The sequence below is a fragment of the Bombus vancouverensis genome, unplaced genomic scaffold, assembly GCF_051014615.1.
Source record: "Bombus vancouverensis nearcticus unplaced genomic scaffold, iyBomVanc1_principal scaffold0046, whole genome shotgun sequence".
Classification (NCBI taxonomy): domain Eukaryota; kingdom Metazoa; phylum Arthropoda; class Insecta; order Hymenoptera; family Apidae; genus Bombus; species Bombus vancouverensis.
In genome coordinates this window covers 64,532-88,832 of record NW_027468937.1, presented here as the reverse complement: position 1 = coordinate 88,832, position 24,301 = coordinate 64,532, and the positions used below count along the sequence as shown (strand labels likewise).

Sequence of the window (24,301 nt, the reverse complement as noted above, 5' to 3'; positions counted from 1 at the left end):
TTGTACTTACGTGGAACGCGATTGCAAGGAAAGCTTCTATGAAATACCTTAGTATGCTCATTGTGTAACGTACAGTCTTTGTAAACGTGCAATTATCGCACGTTATCGTTCGGTAGAAGCAGCAAGACAATCGATCGTATGAAATTTTTCGACTCGCTCGCATGTTTCTCCTTGCTCGCAGCTTTAGCGTGTACTTTCTAAGTTGAGTAAAAGTGTTTCTTCTATCGTATTTAATTCTTCTATCGTATTCATTATTAAATAATTCGATTGTTAAAACGTCTGCTATAATTTTAAATATAAATGTTAGTTTCTCACTAAACTATCGACTCAAATATCGACTAGGCTATAAATTTATAAAATGTTGTTTCCTAGCAACCGAGTCTAGCGATTCTCTCGTAGTAAGTCTCTCGGTAACTTTACCATACAATCTGATAAAGTAACTTTAATTTAGATACGCCGATATTTTGTTATTTTGGCGTAACAGAAAAATACGTAGGTGAATTATAAAAAGGATTACATAGGATTACAAAGGATTGCATTGTGCGATACCGTTTGTACCGACATTTGCTTAAAGAAGCGTACGTTTCGAATACGTCAATTCTTTTTACTTTGACATGGCAGAAAAAAATATGTGAAAAAAGTTATATGCGTTCTGTGTACGTAATTTTTGTATTAATTTTTTTATTCATTTTTGTATTCATTTTTGTTCACGGGACGAACGCATTCGTTCGTTTTATATAAATTTGAGTTTGACAGTTTGTCTGATTTATGCACTTCGTAACTCGTTGCGCACGTATATCCTTCTTTGATGTCCGTTTAGAGAGGGAGATATTACGTCGCCGATACGCATTTCCGCGAAACATGGCGTTTTTTTTGGTAATTAAAATTTGTCTCTTGGACCCAACCAATTAATCCGATAGTTTTTAACGATTATAAGAGAATCAATGTTAATAATAAGTTGCATTTGTTGCAAATGTTAATAATAAGTAACGTAGCATTTACGAAAGAAGACGCGTTTCAGTCGCTCGAACGTAAATTAACTTTTGTTCGCGCCAGCGTCGATTAAGAGAAGAGGTACGGGAGGAGGTTGTAACCCTTTTTTCTTTACCTTTTTTTTAAATTTACCCTTTAAAAAGATACATTTGAGGGAAAACTAAACTAAACATTTTTGTTTATATTTCAAAGACCATTTAAAGAATGTTTCTACGAAGGAGGCCTGCGGAAGCTTTAGTCCGACACTGTCTTTGCGTCATTCTGTAAGTTATGAAAATCATTCTGCAGCGTAACGTTAAAACGACGCGAAACGTTAACGATAATCTCTAACGAAAAGTCTGGACGTGGAACGAACGGTGGATGTGCTCAACGATAACGTCTTACTTGGCCCGCGTATTATCTGCATTGACAAGACTAACGTAATAGGAAAACAAACGTGGCTCGTCGTACTTGCTTCTTTCATGGTCATTCTGAATCTTAATCGGGGCCTACGGTATATACATATGTACGACCCGCTCGAAATAGAGCCGGCGTCGTGTACTCTTAAGGTCATCGATCCCTCTTCCGCGTCACCTGCCATCCTCGTATCTTTTATCTAGGCATGAACCTAACATCGATCGATAAGCAAATCGAAAATACCGTAATTATGCGATTTCCTAACTTTTCCCAATTTCCACTTTTTATATTTTCAAATTCGATTTTATGGCGAACGAAGCGTTGTATGAAAAGAAATTCTCTTTTGTATTATCGATTTATTCCCTTTTATTATCGTTTCTATTCGTTCATCGCGAATCATACAGACCCTTGTCGATCGTGCTACGATTACATAATCGTGCCGATTAGGGGCAAAATTTTGTTTGCCCTGTAATCGAAAATCGATTCTCGGATATAGAAACACCGATGAATTTTTCAAATTAGCGACAGAAAGTATAGCCAGAAGCTTACTTTTTTTCCAAAGCTTTATTCTATTACCAAATGGACAAGTGAATCGGCAGAGTTCGAGAAACTAACGTACTTTCTAATACACGTTTATAATTCGCATAAAGAGAACGGAGTAGGTACCTGTGGAATACTGATAATCGATACACTCGATCGATAACGAATCTTTGTATATTTACAACCGTAGATGAAATATGAACGTCGTAATTACGCTATAGGACGATTCAGCAACGTTATTCGTTCCACTTGAACGTATTAAAGTTACTTTCTTTTACTAAAGCTTTTACTATCGTTTACTTACTATCGTTCAGTTATAAATAACGTTAAATTCAAAATTCAAGGATTTTATGGTATATCGAAGTATATAGTTATATATAAAAATAATAATAACAAGTATATAAAAATAATTTTATTTCCTTTTTTTAATTATCATATAGGAAAATTTGCATCGTTTATATGTCTATACACTGTACACTGTACACTGTACACATAAAATACATGTACATATACGGATGGTTTTTGAGGAATGCGTAACTATACGAAACATTTTTCAAGGATCATTTTTCCAGTAGAATGGTAAATTGTGCGATACTGTGCAACGTAACGATAACTTGTATCAAGGATTTATAAATAATTGCGTACGGAAAATCAATCTGCAAGTGAAATAGTAGTACTGTTAATAATATTATACCGCTTTTACCGTATAAAATATTCGATTAGAACGAGGCGGCTGGCTAAGGACGCGATCATGCCGCTCTCTGAGCGGCGGACGCTGAGCGGCGAACGCTAAGCGGCAAAATTGGCATGTGAAACGGTGGCGTTGACTGTATCGTCGCTCCTTCTGCTGCTTACCGTTTACCTCTCTGTATGATCACGGTGTTGGCGGTTCTGCAGTTGGCATCTTTTTCCGCCAAACGTTCGTAAGGCCGAATTTTCATAACCGTCCATTTCCGTGAACAGCGATCCTCGTTTACGGCTTTAGCGACCCAAAATACCCCCGAAAAGACACACCCGAATGAGAAATTGTCCATTCCGTGAGAGAATAATAATTCTTCGTCGCCAAATTAAAACATGTACGCAGACAATCGGAGTAAGGTAAAAAACGACGTGTTTTAACCACTTGACTAATTAACTGCCATTCTTATATCTTGATATATATATATCGATATTTACGAATCGAAACTATACGATATCCGATACCATATCGATAATATGCGTAATACGTATGATATATCTGATAAAATATATACCCGTTCTCGTTGGTTCGTTGCGTTTTATTATACAAAGTCTTCGCTATATTCTTCTATATCGCTATATTCGCTTCGCTAATAAAAGAAAAATTTATATTAGAAGAAAAATATATGAACATTGTATGTAGAGTGTTGGGACAAAGGACAAGTTTCGAAGTCTGCGGATAGAAGCGAAACGGAGAACTTGGAAAATAGGCTGGAAAATAGAGAGAGAGAGAGAGAGAGAGAGAGTGACAGGAACGAGAACGTTTTCTCAAGTTCTCGATAAAGGTAAAACGTTATGAGACTGCGTTCGTCCAAATATACGAAAATAAGTGCAATCCTGGTGCATCGTGGTGGATGGCGTGGTTAAAGTAGGGAGAAAAGACCTTGAGTCGCGTCACGTGACCACGAAGCTGCATGGGAGTTGGGTAGGGCGGTTGCAGAGGGCCTTGACCTTACCGTCGGCGTCGCAGCCATAGTTGTAACTACCATCGTCGTGGCCTTTGCGAACATCCGAGAAGAGGCCGATATAGCCGCGTGACGCTTCATTTTCCTACGGTTTAATTCTTCCCGTTCTCCCGCTCGTTGGTTACACCAAAATTTCCACTCTTCCACGATATCCTACCGACTAATAGTTACCGCTGTACGAAGCAATGTCGTCCGTTCGTCGAACAGATGTTTTTAAAAACTTTACGAGTCACAAGTTAGTAGTATGAAAAATATATACAAGATCGTATACTTGAGATTTCAAGTATATAATCTAACTTTACGTAACGTAACGTAACGTAACGTAACGAAAATAGAATTAAATTTTATGCGAACAAAATTATGTATAAAATTGGTAATTTATATAGAAATAAAATGAAATTTTCCCCCGAGTCGCATAGCTTTATGCGAAATTCAACGCGCGAGCGAAAATTTATTAATTAATTAATAAAAAGCATAGAAAATTAGCTAGAAAATTAAATAGAAAAATAGTCGGTCGTAGTATGTTTTACAATGTTTCTTGTCGCTTTCTCGCTTTCTCGCTTCATTTAGCGAATAGTTCTTACGGTATATGATGCATATTACGTTACGAAGGAAAGAAAAGACTTGTATCATGAGTATTTCTGGAATATGTTCAAGGACTGAACGGTAATTGCAAAAGAAATAAGGTAATACGAAATTTATCGGTAATATGAAATTTAGCATATACGCGTAGTTAGGAAAGTTATTTTCTTTTTATCGTACGATTCGGTCCGTCCTATCCGCCACAGTCCGAAAACTATATTTTCTGAAACTGTATTTAAAGATAATATCTTCCGTAGAAAATGACAAAACCGAAATAATGTTTTTTTCTCCTTTCGTATCTGATTAATAAATAATCTCGTGTAAAGATATATTATACGTTTTTGTGTGTGTGTGTGTGTGCGCGTGTGTGTGTTTGAACGATATCGCAAATTTCTTCGCATCTTGGATAAATATTTGGTCACTGTGATTTACAATACTCGATTTACAAAGTAACCATGGTAGTTTTTAGTAGGTATTAAGATTAAGCGATTTGGAACGAATTAACGACGAATTGGAGGTAACGTTTAAGCGATAGCGTTTTTCACGAGAAATCAGCGTATTATAAATTTGCGTCTGTTAAAAGACGTAGCAACGTGTTGCCTGGACATACATAATTAACGGTATTGACGCATCCAGAGTATCACGCGCATCCACGTTCTGTAACGGACAAAGAACGGAATTTCGTATAATAATTTTTGTTTTCCCTTGCTCGGTGCATTATATCGTGTTGCATGATCGCCGAGTTACAAACAAAAGATACGAGTACGAAGCGCGTTTATGTTTCCGCGCGAAGGTCGATCGGTGGTTCTGCGGGACCGGAAGTGAACGGGATGAATAATGTACGCGCTCACAAACTCTAAGTCGGACTCTTTGTTAATAAAACGCCTAATATTCACTGATCGTAAGGCGTTACTCTTTTCGTCGATGAGATCGCAAGAAAGAATGAGTTTCCGTCCCGATGATGCCACAGAGGAAAACCATAATGGGGTGTGTCTAAGGACATGAGGATTCGTCGAGGATAACCTTCGTTTATCAAGTAAGAGAAATTGGCGTTGCTGCTAATTGGTCAATCTCCATATCGGTGGTTAGAAAAAAATGCTAGCCGCTCTCGAGGGAAAGTTGCTAGTGGGAGACGCCGCTCGTTGAAAAATATGTCTCCCCTAACTTCCCGTAGTTGGGACAAAGACTGTTTGTCTGTTTGAAGGACTTTAGTTAACTAAACCTTAAGATTTATAACGGGCCCTCGAGCTAGCCGAACATGTACTGCGGAGACGCATCGACATCTGGCAATCATCTTACTCGAAGAATAGGGTCTGCGTGTGACGAGCCACGGGACAGAAACCGTTGGAATGTTTACTGTCGCGTGTCGCCACGAATATTTCTTTTAAGGAGAGCTATAGAATTACTCCATACCTTTGTTAGGCAAAGCGTTCATCCCGTGACCGCGGCTACGTTCGGCAACTGACTGTCGCCTCGAGCCCAAGCTCACTATCACCAATCTCGAACAATTACAATCGGATTGAATAACTACAATTGTTCAGTTACAGCTATAGTAGACTCTAGGTTACAATGTTGCGGGATTATCCAAAATTCCAAAGGCTCCGGTGTTCTTTCATCTCCGACATATATAAATTTTCGTCAATATTGTACTTAATTTCTTGAATATTGATCGCATACGGTCGATAGTATTGTCAATACCTGGTGTTATGTCGCGTAAAACATCTGCACTCCATCCCTCGCTGCTGAACAGCCAACGGTCCACGTACCGTCATTCAGGCCCTCAATAAATCTAAGGACCCACCACAATCCTTTAACTTCTAACTTCATTGTTTCAACACATGTTTTTCAGTTAATCTGTTTGTCCTGGAGGATTTTCAAATTCTAGAAATTGTTCAGTTTATGGCTGGTTTTTAGAAAAGTCCTTGGGTTTATTATGTGCTCTTAAAAATTACGGAGAAAGCGGGTAGTGACCTAACAAAAAATGCGGTTATTCGCCTAACAGAAAATCTGGGTTTTCGCTTAAACAATGTCACCAACTAGCAACATTGGTAGGGGGGTTCCTTTCCCTCTTATCTCTCATTAACATTGACTAGAACCAATGGACATCGCAGATCGTCGCCCTCACCTTACTAACGAAAAGTGTGAGCAACGAATCCGGTCTCTCCGTTCAAAAAACCACACCCACACCGAGCTTTCCTCCGTAATTGCATGAGAGCGGAAAGTCAGTCAGTTCAATTGCTATCAGTTCTGCCCGAGCAGTCGAGTTATGCAGACGTAAAAACTAGTGCCTCCGTAAGCGCGACAAGAGTGAAAGAAAAGGGACCGAACCAATCGATGATGGAAAACACCCAAAAGATGCCAACAATAAGAATACTAAACAAAGGAGAAACATACGCTATAAACAGGGCAGTAGACCAACAGAGCCCAAATAAACCAACAAGTTAAGTACAGAACTGCTCAAATACAAACGAAATAGAGATGGAAATAATACAAAAAGACGACGAAAAGAACAACATCAACAAGGATCTACCACAACATAACGAAAGCTGGAAGACTGTAACTCCCAGCAAAAAAGAAATAAATACAAACACAAACGATAGGAGGACTACAGAAACAGAAAAACAACAATGGCTACAATAAATTCCTACACAAAACTCCTTCAGCTCGCTGACAGAAGAAATGGACACAGGCCCTACAGAAAAACCAAGAACACATACCCCCAAGCCACCACCAATCTACATAGACGCTAAAATAATAGACCCCCTCATTGACCTGCTAAACAGCACGGCAGGAAAAGAAAACTACACCATTAAACAGCTCAAACTGGATCAAGTAAAAGTACAAACTAATACCCCAGAAACCTATAGGAAAGTGACAAAAGCGCTAAAGGAAAGAAACGCTGGGTATCATACTTACCAACCCAAATCTGACAAAAGCTACAAAGCAGTAATCAGAGGTTTACACCCTAAAACAAATACAAACAAAATATGCGAGGAAGTGGCCAAGAGCGGAGCCAATATATCGAATATATAAAATAGCGCGCGTTACTATACGACACGCGTTATAACTGCTATATCGTATCGCAAACTCGCATATCGCTCAGCCGTTTTCCGACACAACGATAATAGACCATGTTTAAAGAAACGTACGCATGATGGCTGGATCGTCGGTGAAGATGCGCGCAACGAGCAGCAGACGACAAGGCAGGCACGCAAACCGATCTCGACCTGTTCCTCTGGATCGTCCGAGAAGCAGGCAACGTATCTTCGTCGCTGTCGCTTTCCGTCACCGAATTCCCATTTCCAGCGCAACTCTCCCTTCCCCCTTTGCTTCGCTTGCTCGAGAAATTCTTCTTCTCTATGCCGACGGTCGTCGACGAGGTCGAGCTCACCGGCAACGAGACTGCCGACACGTTCGTCGACGAGCCGCTCGTCAACGAGACTCCTCGCAAACGAGACACCAGCTTTATGTCCAAGCACAACATCTTTCCACTCTCTCTTCTCTTTCTTCTTTAATTTCCCCCTTTAAATAGTTTTCCCGCCATCTTTACCGATGCACAGTTTCCGTTTCCGTTTCCACGATCTCGTAATTGCTCGAAACAGCACCTTTCTTCTACTCGAAATGTTCACCTTTAATCCGATCCGGTAAAAAACGTCCGTCTTATTATACGCGAGATATTAACGTGTACAGCGTCATTTTCCTACCAAAGCCACAGCAACGACAGAAAATCGTAGAAAGCACGTCGTACACTTTCGTCGTGTGCGAAAACTTTGCACACTGCAACCTTCCGATAATACGTCGATACCGTAGGTTCCCCCGTAGCTCTGTTACGTTCTTTGCCTCTTTCAAATCGATCGCTGTATTAGATACGTTACAAACGATTACTATGTTCAACGACGAACAATACCAACTTAACCACCGATTTACGCTAAGAAGATCGTAGATTTACCATTTGCAAAGGAAAAAGAACGTTTGTTAATTTCTGAATTCTAGTTTCTTCTTTGCTTCGTCTCGTTTACTAAAATCAGCCAGTCAAGATATTATCTTCGTATCGATGTCGTAGAATGTAAATACTTTTTGTAAGAGCGTACACAATATCGAGCAGAGGGCAAACGGATAAACGAATACATTGTTCAGAGATGTCGAATCGATCCGATTCGAGGATCGTTTCCGAAATTTCATTATTTAATTAGAAAGAAAGAGAAGGTCGACCGATAACCAGATTCGAATTCCCTCGCCTCGAATCCGTATTTCCAGAAACAGAGTCGGAATTACTCTGTCAACACCTTACCACGGCCAGTATTCCGTTCGCATAATTATAATAATTTCTCGGTTCATCCTCATTAACAGCTACAACGAATTCCAATACTTGGCCAGCGTAACTGTAGCCACCAACTGTTGCAACGGCTACGAAAAGTATTTGTACGTCCTTCTAAGTATTACAGCATTTACTATTTTATTACTATTTAATTGCGCTCGAATATACAAAGTTTCGTATCTTTACTCGTTTAGTCGTATGTATTTTCATACGACAGCGAGAAATTTATTTTCCAAAAACGAATTCGAACGCTACAAAGCGAGCGTTAGCGAGTTTTACATTTCATTCCGATTTATACGTAGATGCTGAATTTTGTATATACGTAGCTCGAAAATCGCTCGAGGGCGAAAGATGCGACAATTCCGAACAAAAGTAGCAAAGTAATAGCAAAAGTAGCAAATGTAACAAGAAATCTGGATAACAGTCTAAACTACAGCCTTAAACAGAGATCTCCGAGTATATAACGAACTTGATACCATCGCTAGTTATCCGTTGAAAGCTTCGAGGTTCGTAGCATTGGTGCCAAGTTGCGTGATTTATTACCATCGATAAACCACCTTTTTTAAACATGCTGGCTGTCGGACGCGCGCGGACATCGATATCATTGACCGAGTTTCCCTGTTCCGCAGGTCTCTAACCCTTTTGAAGATCGTGGCTACATAATGGAAAAGAGTACCGACGACACTGACCGAGTCCCTTTGCCTTTGCTTTCCTCTCACTTTTTGCTTAACCAGATCTTTCACGTTGAACGAAGCGGCAGTCGATAGGTTGATTTTAATAATCAGACTTCACTTCCTCTCTCTCTCTCTCTCTCTCCCTTTCACTCAGCTTTGGCACGTTGAAGCTCGGTTATCGCGCCTGGATTGTAAGCGCCCTCCTCCTCCTCCTCCTCCTCCACAAAAAAAATGCGTCCGATTATTCGATGTAGGAAAGTAAGAGAGATAAAAAAAAATGTACTTCTATTATCGATAATTGACAAGAGAGATCTTTTTCTCACAGTCTAAAAGATATTCGATGCTGAATCGGTTAATATAATTTCTGCCTTTCCACTTCCTCAACCCGATCGAGCGTTCGCTTGACTGTAAAAAATTTCATTTTCAATTCGATTAATTTTATTTATCGATCGTTATCAACGATAGAGTCGTACGCGTGTTTTAAGAACGAACGAAGAAAGAACGTTTTAAGGAACGATATTACTTCGATATTCACGATATCGATATCAATAATTTTCACTTTTCGTTATTAATTTCCCAACTATTTCAAATGACACCGTATAATTCGCAAAAATATCGATCGTCTTGCAACAACAAAGCGTCGATCCCTTCGTTTTTTCTCCCCTTTCTCGTAAAAAAAATCTTCAAAGTATCAAACGGGCATATACTCGTTGGTTAAATACACAAAAATTCAAATCTTTCGTTTACGAATTTCGTAACGTTCTATGCAGTTTCGTTCACACTGCGAAAAGTGCCAAGATCTTCGGGCAATCGTTTTCATTACCTATTTTACGATGCCCTTTTCGTCGCATTGCGACCACCGTCACCATTATTTGATCGTCGAACGACTCTAAAACGAATCGATCTCACATTATCTTCCAATGGAAAGGCTTTCTTACAGCCTCATACCCGTCACATAGCCACCAAACAGTTTCATTATCGATGATTCTCACGGTCGATCATCGACGATCAACGGTTCGTTCGAGCGTAATAGCTGCACATAGCCACTGTCGTCGAGTTCGTGTCCGGACGACCTTGATCTCGGCCGTCGTCGATTCAGCCTACGTATCGTATCGATGGGAAAAAGAAAAACGAAAAGGCGCGGATAGAAAACGCGAGTGAAACGATAACACACGGTAGCAGTGACGTTACCGCGTCGGTAAGCACGAAATCGATAAATTGTGACGAATCGATCGAGTATCGGATGGATGAAAAATCGAAGAATTTGCCACGGGTCTCCAACCCCTACTGACAGAGTCAGGACACGACCCTTTCCGAACGAAGATGCAGCGAGTCACGATCAGAGAGCAAGTACTCTTACTAACACGGCGACTCGACGACTGGCACCACGTCGTCGAGCTCATTGGCTCTCTTTCGGGACCCTCCTCTGACGCCCTCCGCCCCTCTCTACAAAGATCTATCTCGTACGCTTTCTGTCTTACCGCGGTGGCTTCGTTCCTTTTCTGTTCGCGACCTGTACGTGCGTGCTCTCTCTATGCATACGCCTGTCTCCTTCTACCCTACCAACCGACCTACGTGACGGCGCGGCGACGCGGCGACGCCGCACCGCAACGCGCTCTCCCCCTCGCGTTTTATATCGGCCAAACTTTTTATCCTCCTCGAATTCTGCGCTTTGCACATTTTTCCAGCATTACATATAGATTGAATTCAAAAAGTTGCTTAAAAATTATACCGCTACTACAATACAATACTATACTATACTATACTATACTATACTATGCTATGCTATGCTATGCTATGCTATGCTATGCTATGCTATGCTATGCTATGCTATGCCATGCCATGCCATGCCATGCCATGCCATGCCATGCCATGCCATGCCATGCCATGCCATGCCATGCCATGCCATGCCATGCCATGCCATGCCATGCCATGCCATGCCATGCCATGCCATGCCATGCCATGCCATGCCATGCCATGCCATGCTATGCTATGCTATGCTATGCTATGCTATGCTATGCTATGTGGAAATAACACTTTTAAAAACATCTATGTACTTTCTCAATAATATAATTCGCATAGTATAATTCTTAAGGCATTGTAGCGCGAGATTCTTCTGCACTTACGACAGATCTAAAAGCGAAGCGATCCACAGAACGTATATAATATGCAAAAATATCGAAATTATCCAAAGTATACAAATTATTAGATGAAATAATTTTCTATCTAGATTACATCTTTTTAATTATATTCGGCAAAATATACAATGTTATAAATATTCGATGTTGCTTATTTTATTATTAATAAGCCCAATAAGCCGAACGAGCTTGAAACCAACATTTCAACTGTTTTATTATGTTTATTTTTAAAATAACATAGAAACAAACTAACTTTAAGTTATAAGATCAAATAAATTATTTTCGAACAATTTTCCACTTTAGTCGACTGCTTCAAACGAGTTATGATAACGAATAATACGGATATTTTCTTCTGCCCATTTCTTTCATTTTTTCCCTTACTCTAGTTAATTGATACTGTACTTGTTACTGTAATAGCAGGTATTATGGTGTTGTTTTTGCGAATATAGTTCTATGTATTAATTAGCCAATTAATATCGGAGAAAAATTGGAGATAAGATCGAAATAAGATTGCGCTTCAGGGTATAATTTGTTTAATCTGGAATATAAAAATATTAGATATATGTATGCATACTTGATTTGCAAGTTGCTATTTTGTTAAACATTTTCGTTGCCAATAACAATACGTATATATTAATAATCAGATACTATGTATATTATTATTACTTACTACTTTAGATGCATGATGAACGATAGTTTGGTTTATTCATTGAGTAAGCTCGGTGGTTTAGTTCATATTCTTTACCTTCGGTGTATACAGTTATTGTTTGCACCGAAGGGTGGCGTTAAATACTCCGTCCTAATCAATCGATCCAAGCGTTCAATGACGGCCATTTGGTAAAACAATTCTCTCTGCGGTTAAGATATTTTTGCAAAAGCATTCTAGTTTCTTTTATACCAATCGTAAGATATCGAAAATCATTTATCTCTCCTAATTAATTCCTTACCTACAGTTAAACTAATAATTTATGATAATTACTCTATTCATTTATATCAATTTATTCATAGAATGTATTCATGGAATCAAGGGAGCAAGTGCAATTTAGATCAAAGCCAACCAGTTTTCATCATCCATTGATGCGTGCTACCATTGGTAAGTCGCATGGTTTCGTTTCTTCGACGATAAGTTCAATGTTCAGGTATAATTATTTGGAACAACATGCTGTACCTATTCTAATTGATAAATTTCAATACATACGCCGTGAGACACCGTGGAATGCGTGCGTTTTAGCCTTAATTATTCGTAAGATAGGTTAGTCTATGTTAAGAGCATTGTGAGCTCATCGTGTACAATGATACTTATCCACCTTGCAAGGAAAATTAAAATTCTATTCTCTTTTTCTGCCGAAACACGCGTCCATTGATTCTTCCGAAAGATCGCAAACTCGTTCGTTCGTGTCGTGATTTTTATTTGATTTTCCGATTGATTGCAGTTTCTCTTTGGCTTCTGCCTACTTTTAGGGGCACATACAGCGTCAGTAGCTTCATTTTCTTTCTCTCGTCCCAAGTTAGACAAATGTGTCTTTGATGCCGAATGCAAACCAGTGGGGCTACGAATTATCGTACTGTAATATCGTAGAATAGATTTGAATTAGAGATCGGTTGAAATTAGAAAGCACCGTGTACGTCTTCTTTCGTGGTTTGTTTACATCCAAGAGCGCCTAGTAACAGCGACGCGAGAAAGGATAAGCAGTGTCAAAACAGAGGTACGGTTTCATATTTCAAGGAATCGAGAGGCCAAAGTATGTGAGCCGAAAAGTGTGTGTGTGTGAGAGGACGAGAACAAGAGCGAGCACGACCGGGCAGGATTGTATTGGCGAAGAGCAGAGCTAATTGAGTCGTTGAAGAGTAGAGTCGTTAGAGCTTTCGAGTCGTCGAAGAGTAGAGTCGTGAGAATTGATAGAGTTGTAGAGAGAGAGAGTGTGTGTGTTAGATTCGTTGTGACGAGAGTGATCAAATAACTGTAAAGTTATTTGATATAGATACGAGTATTGCATTTAGTTCCGTTAAATAAATATCGTTCTCTGTCCAATTTATATCTGTATATTCAGTTTAATATTAATAAATTGTAAGTAAGCGAAAAAAAATTTCTATCCTTATTTTTCGATCTTACAGTACGATGTTTATAAAGATGGATGTAATCATTGTGTGAGATATAGATATTGCGCGATGTATCCTTTGTTTGAAATTTGGAAAGATTCGTGTAAGATCGTTTTGTGTAGATCGTTTGACTTTCCGTATCTGTTTGTATCTCCGTCATCCTTCCCACCACGCCACTTTGGAAGCTGCTCAGCGAAACTAAGGTGCGACGAGTCCATTCAGTCGTCTTCTTTTCTATCGATAACATGGATCACGTTGCGTCAGGTTTGTAACCTATTCTAACCTATTAGCGGCGTCACTTCTTCATTACTGTCATTACTATATTTTTTACTATCGTTTATATCTCGTTATTAATATCGTTTAATCAATCCACGTTTATTTAACGATTTGTCGAACATTCAGATAATGAAATTAGGTGGTTTTCTGAAATTTTTTGTTTGTATCTCTCTTTAATCGTCTAGTTACAAAATGATACTGTTACCGGTAGCTTGTATCGTAAGCTTTCGTAATAAAATCGTTATTGATCCTTTGATCGTATTTTCATGTAATTATTTTATACATTTCTAGTTTGTTTTTGTGCAGGTTATCGATCGATGGCGGGGATAATATAGAAGTAACAGGAATATTAATATATGGACGCAACGACGATCAACGATCAGTCTGATGAATTTTCATGGAAATCTGGTAACGTTTAATTTATTTTAACTAAGACAGCTGTGTATGAACGGTTCTATTGTCTTTTTATTCGAGCATGGGTAACATTTGATATACAATTTATGTCTACTTTAAAATATACTTGATACATATTTCATAATAGATCGTTTCGTAATTATTTGGAATATTAAAATGAAAGTAAATACGATTAAACAAATCACTTTTTTTCATTCAAATATATGAAATCATTCTCTTATTTCAAACGAACTTGTAACAAATTATTTTATTGTTTCAATGTAATTCATAATGTAGAATCCTTGATAATTTAACGATAGCTTCGTGTAGACAGTTTGAAACATAGAAATCTTAACAATAACAGCTTTAACTATTTCTATAGGTATTGTAACACACTAGGTATTGGTATATCGAATTCAAATTATTTTTCTATATTACGTGAATTTGCTATAGTTTCCGTCATATATTGCAACTTTGTAACTTGTGTCTTTTTCATAGAGGTGGCGCGCAAATAGACTGAAATACTTCAAAGCAAGGCTTCGCGCGCGTTTCTCTAGCATTCTTTAAGCATTCTTTTAGTTGTGAACTTTTGAATTCTTGGAAATATTTTCGGATATTTATAACACGCGACCGTTGTGTGTTAACTATGTTTCGTGTTCTAATAACGAACATTCGTGGTATGATTCTCGCAAATGAAATGATCGATTCCCTATTTCGGTTAGGACAATAGAGGTGGTTATATGAAGTATTACACTGAGATAACGGTTTACAATTCGCACTTTATTCCAACAATTTTGTAGAGAAGATAGTTGAGCTGGTGCGTATAGATAAGTGAAGTAGGTGACTGATCTAAGGGTGGAAACCCGGTCAAGAGATGTCGACTGTTCTAAAGATGGAAAATCAGTAAAGTTCGGTGACGATGCTATTGTCACGTAAAATAACAAAATAAAAAAGGAATTTGAGGTAAAAAAATAAAAAAAGAAAACTTTATTTTTTTTCTAACATCAATACACTTTACAATCTACTTCCGAACTCTAGACGTGACTTTCTAAGACTGACTCTTACGATTTTACTTTCAATCGGATTCGATTACTTTCTTTTGTCATCCCTCAACATCCCTACCGTCCATGCATTTGCTAGGCGTCCGCGATCGTTGCCACGTGCTCTTTCTTCTAGAACCTTCGGTGGAAGGACCGTTGGGATGTTGATGGTTCATTAGGCACTTCAGCGATATACATTGTCGCCGAGTGCCGCCACATCTTTATCTCTATCTCTATCGTCAGTCCGTCGGATTTGAAGTATGCCGGTCGTGACACTATGGCGGAGGAAGGCTAGCGATGGGTGTGTCTAGCGCACGGGACCATCGGATTTGTAGATGACAGTTTTGACTAGGAAAGTGAGGGCAATAGTCATTGCTTCTGATTGGATGAGAAAAAGGTTGGTGGGCAAGGAAATGTTCTAACCGCCCCGGAGAGAAAGTTGCTAGCCGGAGACACCAAACGTGAGAAAAACCAACTTTCCCGTATCATTCCGTAGTAGACAATAAATTTAAGGAACACTTGAAATAAAAGAACTATGAAAATGCCAAGATTTATGGTGGGTCCTGAAGACTATTGAGGGTACGCAGTAACGATGCGTAGACAACTGGCTGTCATGTTGCCCGCGGATTGGGGCCTGGTTTGTGTACAGAGTCACCGGACGTAACATTATGTATTAACGATATAAACGATATCTTATGTTTTGTTGTAGACATATCACAGCTTCAACTTTTCCGTCTTCTTTGGGAATGTTCTAACAGTGGCTCAGAAGCCAAGAACGTAAGTATCTTTACATATCGTACTTTAATTATGTCTATTCTGTATATTTTGTATATTTTGTATATTTTGTATATTTTGTATATTTTGTATATTTTGTATATTTTGCTTTGAACGCTATTAATTAGGGAATACAATTTGATTAAAAACTTGGGAGGTTAGGATCTTCTCGGGTTATTCTTCTATTAAAATAAAAAGAGTGTTAGTTAAAGTCTTAATATCGAAGTGTAAAACAAATAACTAACATATTTCAGGAATTATTCTAGATTTTAAACTTTCATATCAGAGTTTCAGTTTTTGTACTTATCGAAGTTTATTAGCATTTCAATCTTTATTATTAGCAAAGTTACAAATTCAATAAACTTGCATTTTTCATTATCTCCAGCTTTCCAAATAATCAGCAGTCATTCATCGTGTTTTGTTCTGCTGGGATAGCACGGCAGTTCGATGGCGTAACGCTTCTGTTCCTCTGTTCCTCCTAACGGTGAGTCGCATGCATTTCTGTTCCTCCGGTCACTCAATCGTGTGATAGGATGGAAAGATGCGAATCGGCGTGGGGTTGTATTACGTAGAACTTTTTGCGAGCATAATGACCGCGGATATTTTTTAAACTCGTGAGTAGTAACATTTTTCTCAAATCTTTATTTATTAGTTCAGGATAGGTCTTCTCGCACATCGCGATTATAATAATTAGTTTTTTAATAGTTAGTTGAAACATGTACATTTGAGAATATACTCGTGGTACTTATAAATATGTATATTAATATTCGGTAGAAATAGACAAGTATCGACACGAATATACCTGTGTCACATAAATATGTCGGAGATGAAAGAACACCGGAGCCTTTGGAATTTTGGATAATCCCGCAACATTGTAACCTAGAGTCTACTATAGCTGTAACTGAACAATTGTAGTTATTCAATCCGATTGTAATTGTTCGAGATTGGTGATAGTGAGCTTGGGCTCGAGGCGACAGTCAGTTGCCGAACGTAGCCGCGGTCACGGGATGAACGCTTTGCCTAACAAAGGTATGGAGTAATTCTATAGCTCTCCTTAAAAGAAATATTCGTGGCGACACGCGACAGTAAACATTCCAACGGTTTCTGTCCCGTGGCTCGTCACACGCAGACCCTATTCTTCGAGTAAGATGATTGCCAGATGTCGATGCGTCTCCGCAGTACATGTTCGGCTAGCTCGAGGGCCCGTTATAAATCTTAAGGTTTAGTTAACTAAAGTCCTTCAAACAGACAAACAGTCTTTGTCCCAACTACGGGAAGTTAGGGGAGACATATTTTTCAACGAGCGGCGTCTCCCACTAGCAACTTTCCCTCGAGAGCGGCTAGCATTTTTTTCTAACCACCGATATGGAGATTGACCAATTAGCAGCAACGCCAATTTCTCTTACTTGATAAACGAAGGTTATCCTCGACGAATTCTCATGTCCTTAGACACACCCCATTATGGTTTTCCTCTGTGGCATCATCGGGACGGAAACTCATTCTTTCTTGCGATCTCATCGACGAAAAGAGTAACGCCTTACGATCAGTGAATATTAGGCGTTTTATTAACAAAGAGTCCGACTTAGAGTTTGTGAGCGCGTACATTATTCATCCCGTTCACTTCCGGTCCCGCAGAACCACCGATCGACCTTCGCGCGGAAACATAAACGCGCTTCGTACTCGTATCTTTTGTTTGTAACTCGGCGATCATGCAACACGATATAATGCACCGAGCAAGGGAAAACAAAAATTATTATACGAAATTCCGTTCTTTGTCCGTTACAGAACGTGGATGCGCGTGATACTCTGGATGCGTCAATACCGTTAATTATGTATGTCCAGGCAACACGTTGCTACGTCTTTTAACAGACGCAAATTTATAATACGCTGATTTCTCGTGAAAAACGCTATCGCTTAAACGTTACCTCCAATTCGTCGTTAATTCGTTCCAAATCGCTTAATCTTAATACCTACTAAAAACTACCATGGTTACTTTGTAAATCGAGTATTGTAAATCACAGTGACCAAATATTTATCCAAGATGCGAAGAAATTTGCGATATCGTTCAAACACACACACGCGCACACACACACACACACAAAAACGTATAATATATCTTTACACGAGATTATTTATTAATCAGATACGAAAGGAGAAAAAAACATTATTTCGGTTTTGTCATTTTCTACGGAAGATATTATCTTTAAATACAGTTTCAGAAAATATAGTTTTCGGACTGTGGCGGATAGGACGGACCGAATCGTACGATAAAAAGAAAATAACTTTCCTAACTACGCGTATATGCTAAATTTCATATTACCGATAAATTTCGTATTACCTTATTTCTTTTGCAATTACCGTTCAGTCCTTGAACATATTCCAGAAATACTCATGATACAAGTCTTTTCTTTCCTTCGTAACGTAATATGCATCATATACCGTAAGAACTATTCGCTAAATGAAGCGAGAAAGCGAGAAAGCGACAAGAAACATTGTAAAACATACTACGACCGACTATTTTTCTATTTAATTTTCTAGCTAATTTTCTATGCTTTTTATTAATTAATTAATAAATTTTCGCTCGCGCGTTGAATTTCGCATAAAGCTATGCGACTCGGGGGAAAATTTCATTTTATTTCTATATAAATTACCAATTTTATACATAATTTTGTTCGCATAAAATTTAATTCTATTTTCGTTACGTTACGTTACGTTACGTTACGTAAAGTTAGATTATATACTTGAAATCTCAAGTATACGATCTTGTATATATTTTTCATACTACTAACTTGTGACTCGTAAAGTTTTTAAAAACATCTGTTCGACGAACGGACGACATTGCTTCGTACAGCGGTAACTATTAGTCGGTAGGATATCGTGGAAGAGTGGAAATTTTGGTGTAACCAACGAGCGGGAGAACGGGAAGAATTAAACCGTAGGAAAATGAAGCGTCACGCGGCTATATCGGCCTCTTCTCGGATGTTCGCAAAGGCCACGACGATGGTAGTTACAACTATGGCTGCGACGCCGACGGTAAGGTCAAGGCCCTCTGCAACCGCCCTACCCAACTCCCATGCAGCTTCGTGGTCACGTGACGCGACTCAAGGTCTTTTCTCCCTACTTTAACCACGCCATCCACCACGATGCACCAGGATTGCACTTATTTTCGTATATTTGGACGAACGCAGTCTCATAACGTTTTACCTTTATCGAGAACTTGAGAAAACGTTCTCGTTCCTGTCACTCTCTCTCTCTCTCTCTCTCTCTCTATTTTCCAGCCTATTTTCCAAGTTCTCCGTTTCGCTTCTATCCGCAGACTTCGAAACTTGTCCTTTGTCCCAACACTCTACATACAATGTTCATATATTTTTCTTCTAATATAAATTTTTCTTTTATTAGCGAAGCGAATATAGCGATATAGAAGAATATAGCGAAGACTTTGTATAATAAAACGCAACGAACCAACGAGAACGGGTATATATTTTATCAGATATATCATACGTATTACGCATATTATCGATATGGTATCGGATATCGTATAGTTTCGATTCGTAAATATCGATATATATATATCAAGATATAAGAATGGCAGTTAATTAGTCAAGTGGTTAAAACACGTCGTTTTTTACCTTACTCCGATTGTCTGCGTACATGTTTTAATTTGGCGACGAAGAATTATTATTCTCTCACGGAATGGACAATTTCTCATTCGGGTGTGTCTTTTCGGGGGTATTTTGGGTCGCTAAAGCCGTAAACGAGGATCGCTGTTCACGGAAATGGACGGTTATGAAAATTCGGCCTTACGAACGTTTGGCGGAAAAAGATGCCAACTGCAGAACCGCCAACACCGTGATCATACAGAGAGGTAAACGGTAAGCAGCAGAAGGAGCGACGATACAGTCAACGCCACCGTTTCACATGCCAATTTTGCCGCTTAGCGTTCGCCGCTCAGCGTCCGCCGCTCAGAGAGCGGCATGATCGCGTCCTTAGCCAGCCGCCTCGTTCTAATCGAATATTTTATACGGTAAAAGCGGTATAATATTATTAACAGTACTACTATTTCACTTCCAGATTGATTTTCCGTACGCAATTATTTATAAATCCTTGATACAAGTTATCGTTACGTTGCACAGTATCGCACAATTTACCATTCTACTGGAAAAATGATCCTTGAAAAATGTTTCGTATAGTTACGCATTCCTCAAAAACCATCCGTATATGTACATGTATTTTATGTGTACAGTGTACAGTGTACAGTGTATAGACATATAAACGATGCAAATTTTCCTATATGATAATTAAAAAAAGGAAATAAAATTATTTTTATATACTTGTTATTATTATTTTTATATATAACTATATACTTCGATATACCATAAAATCCTTGAATTTTGAATTTAACGTTATTTATAACTGAACGATAGTAAGTAAACGATAGTAAAAGCTTTAGTAAAAGAAAGTAACTTTAATACGTTCAAGTGGAACGAATAACGTTGCTGAATCGTCCTATAGCGTAATTACGACGTTCATATTTCATCTACGGTTGTAAATATACAAAGATTCGTTATCGATCGAGTGTATCGATTATCAGTATTCCACAGGTACCTACTCCGTTCTCTTTATGCGAATTATAAACGTGTATTAGAAAGTACGTTAGTTTCTCGAACTCTGCCGATTCACTTGTCCATTTGGTAATAGAATAAAGCTTTGGAAAAAAAGTAAGCTTCTGGCTATACTTTCTGTCGCTAATTTGAAAAATTCATCGGTGTTTCTATATCCGAGAATCGATTTTCGATTACAGGGCAAACAAAATTTTGCCCCTAATCGGCACGATTATGTAATCGTAGCACGATCGACAAGGGTCTGTATGATTCGCGATGAACGAATAGAAACGATAATAAAAGGGAATAAATCGATAATACAAAAGAGAATTTCTTTTCATACAACGCTTCGTTCGCCATAAAATCGAATTTGAAAATATAAAAAGTGGAAATTGGGAAAAGTTAGGAAATCGCATAATTACGGTATTTTCGATTTGCTTATCGATCGATGTTAGGTTCATGCCTAGATAAAAGATACGAGGATGGCAGGTGACGCGGAAGAGGGATCGATGACCTTAAGAGTACACGACGCCGGCTCTATTTCGAGCGGGTCGTACATATGTATATACCGTAGGCCCCGATTAAGATTCAGAATGACCATGAAAGAAGCAAGTACGACGAGCCACGTTTGTTTTCCTATTACGTTAGTCTTGTCAATGCAGATAATACGCGGGCCAAGTAAGACGTTATCGTTGAGCACATCCACCGTTCGTTCCACGTCCAGACTTTTCGTTAGAGATTATCGTTAACGTTTCGCGTCGTTTTAACGTTACGCTGCAGAATGATTTTCATAACTTACAGAATGACGCAAAGACAGTGTCGGACTAAAGCTTCCGCAGGCCTCCTTCGTAGAAACATTCTTTAAATGGTCTTTGAAATATAAACAAAAATGTTTAGTTTAGTTTTCCCTCAAATGTATCTTTTTAAAGGGTAAATTTAAAAAAAAGGTAAAGAAAAAAGGGTTACAACCTCCTCCCGTACCTCTTCTCTTAATCGACGCTGGCGCGAACAAAAGTTAATTTACGTTCGAGCGACTGAAACGCGTCTTCTTTCGTAAATGCTACGTTACTTATTATTAACATTTGCAACAAATGCAACTTATTATTAACATTGATTCTCTTATAATCGTTAAAAACTATCGGATTAATTGGTTGGGTCCAAGAGACAAATTTTAATTACCAAAAAAAACGCCATGTTTCGCGGAAATGCGTATCGGCGACGTAATATCTCCCTCTCTAAACGGACATCAAAGAAGGATATACGTGCGCAACGAGTTACGAAGTGCATAAATCAGACAAACTGTCAAACTCAAATTTATATAAAACGAACGAATGCGTTCGTCCCGTGAACAAAAATGAATACAAAAATGAATAAAAAAATTAATACAAAAATTACGTACACAGAACGCATATAACTTTTTTCACATATTTTTTTCTGCCATGTCAAAGTAAAAAGAATTGACGTATTCGAAACGTACGCTTCTTTAAGCAAATGTCGGTACAAACGGTATCGCACAATGCAATCCTTTGTAATCCTATGTAATCCTTTTTATAATTCACCTACGTATTTTTCTGTTACGCCAAAATAACAAAATATCGGCGTATCTAAATTAAAGTTACTTTATCAGATTGTATGGTAAAGTTACCGAGAGACTTACTACGAGAGAATCGCTAGACTCGGTTGCTAGGAAACAACATTTTATAAATTTATAGCCTAGTCGATATTTGAGTCGATAGTTTAGTGAGAAACTAACATTTATATTTAAAATTATAGCAGACGTTTTAACAATCGAATTATTTAATAATGAATACGATAGAAGAATTAAATACGATAGAAGAAACACTTTTACTCAACTTAGAAAGTACACGCTAAAGCTGCGAGCAAGGAGAAACATGCGAGCGAGTCGAAAAATTTCATACGATCGATTGTCTTGCTGCTTCTACCGAACGATAACGTGCGATAATTGCACGTTTACAAAGACTGTACGTTACACAATGAGCATACTAAGGTATTTCATAGAAGCTTTCCTTGCAATCGCGTTCCACGTAAGTACAAAAAGTACTGGATTCGACGTGGAATCTCTCTGCCCCCTCTCTGTGTTTCACTTGCAAGGTAGGCGCGGGTTTTCTTTTCACCCGGGCCAGTCAGCTCGAGTAGGCCTAACTGCATATACATACGTACACGCTTAATATCTCGTTGAACGCGCATACGTTCCTACGTAACAACTTCACAGGAATATTTTCCATGGCTGCGCGCTTATGAACGCGCCTTCTAACCTTAATCGCATATACCTTTTTCTCGTTTTCTCGTTTTCTCGTTTCTTCTTTTTCCTCCTTTCCCTTATTTTACCCATTCTCAGCATTCTCCGATTTCTCCTTTTACTTACGAACGACGATTAATCAAAATCGAAATCGAAATCGAAATACCAAACAAATTTCAAAATACTTGCTATAATCAAGATTTTTATAATTAATATATTATCGGCGTTGTACAGCGCTAAAGATAAAACTGTTATCCGCGATCGAGCCAAAATGTAACATATTCGATAGGATTTATCTTTCACAGCTAAAGATCATTTTAAGAAAAATTATAATCAACGTGAATTTCAAATACGTTGCTTTCGCGATCGATCTTGTATTACGATATATTCTACGATAGTTGATCGGCGAGCGATCGAAAGCGGTGGAAAAAAATAAAAACGTTCTAGATAAGACGACCAAGGTTACATAAAAATACGAACAATGCCCATTTTTCATTTGCTGGATACGACACTTTATACGAGGTTATATGTACATGCATGCCGATCGAGGATACTCAGCGGTCTGGTCTGTGTGTCAATTAAAATTATTATAGCCGGTCGAGAAGCATTTTTCAGCAGCATCGGGAAACCGGTTCGCTTTGGCATCGGCTGCAATAGCCAGCTACCGTCGTCTCGTGTAAGTACAGTACCGCATTTTGTTTTCGCCTGGCTCAACGAGATCGCGTCCAATTGGTTTCGCGCTTCGGAAAAATTCACACCGCCGATGCCGATAGAAAACGATCGGTAGCGGCGCCTAATAGCTTAGTTAGATCGCCTTCCCATGATTCCCATTATATACAGATAGCGTAACATTCGCAGCCTCTACCCTATTGTTGTATGATTTATTTAAAAGGAAAATCCGATGTATATATAAAATATATATAGGGTGTAGCAAGACGCGAGTTACAACTGGACAAAAAAGTTATTTCATATAGAAATAAGTAAATGTAAATCATAATATTTCGATTCGCAATTTTCTTTTCCAGGTTATATCACGCGTCCTGTAAAATCCTGTCAAATGCTGTCAAATGCTGTCAGGTGCTGTCAAATGCTGTCAAATGCTGTCAAATGCTGTCAGATGCTGTCAAATGCTGTCAAATGCTGTCAAATGCTGTCAAATGCTGTCAAATGCTGTCAAATGCTGTCAAATGCTTTCAAATGCTGTCAAATGCTGTCAAATGTTGTCAAATGCTGTCAAATGTTGGCAAATCCTGTCAAATGTTGTCAAATGTTGTCAAATGTTGTCAAATGTTGTCAAATGTTGTCAAATGTTGGCAAATCCTGTCAAATGTTGGCAAATCCTGTCAAATGTTGTCAAATGCTGTCAAATGCTGTCAAATGCTGTCAAATGCTGTCAAATGGTGTCAAATGTTGTCAAATGCTGTCAAATGTTGGCAAATCCTGTCAAATGTTGTCAAATGCTGTCAAATGCTGTCAAATCCTGTCAAATCCTGTCCAATCCTGTCAAGTCCTG

The 24,301-nt window shown here is 38.5% G+C and overlaps 2 long non-coding RNA genes across 6 annotated transcripts; one reads left to right on the top strand and one right to left on the bottom strand.

The window, feature by feature from the left end:
- Nucleotides 1–7,233: 7,233 nt before the first annotated feature.
- On the bottom strand, nucleotides 7,234–10,572 carry LOC143304680 (uncharacterized). Of its 2 annotated transcripts, none has more exons than XR_013061329.1 (3): nucleotides 9,530–10,018; nucleotides 9,076–9,421; nucleotides 7,234–8,232 (listed from the first exon to the last, which is right to left on the bottom strand). It is a non-coding gene; the product is annotated as an uncharacterized LOC143304680 (long non-coding RNA). The 2 variants fall into 2 exon arrangements; XR_013061328.1 differs by lacking the exon at nucleotides 7,234–8,232 and adding an exon at nucleotides 10,030–10,572 and having other exon boundaries at nucleotides 8,924–9,421; nucleotides 9,530–9,611.
- Nucleotides 10,573–14,223: 3,651 nt separating this feature from the next.
- LOC143304681 (uncharacterized) lies at nucleotides 14,224–23,900 on the top strand. Of its 4 annotated transcripts, XR_013061339.1 has the most exons (5): nucleotides 14,239–15,076; nucleotides 15,290–15,790; nucleotides 15,863–15,930; nucleotides 16,313–16,411; nucleotides 23,814–23,900. It is a non-coding gene; the product is annotated as an uncharacterized LOC143304681 (long non-coding RNA). The 4 variants fall into 4 exon arrangements; XR_013061340.1 differs by lacking the exon at nucleotides 23,814–23,900 and adding an exon at nucleotides 16,702–17,127 and having other exon boundaries at nucleotides 14,224–15,790; XR_013061338.1 differs by lacking the exon at nucleotides 23,814–23,900 and adding an exon at nucleotides 16,702–17,127 and having other exon boundaries at nucleotides 14,227–15,790; nucleotides 16,313–16,541.
- Nucleotides 23,901–24,301: the final 401 nt, after the last annotated feature.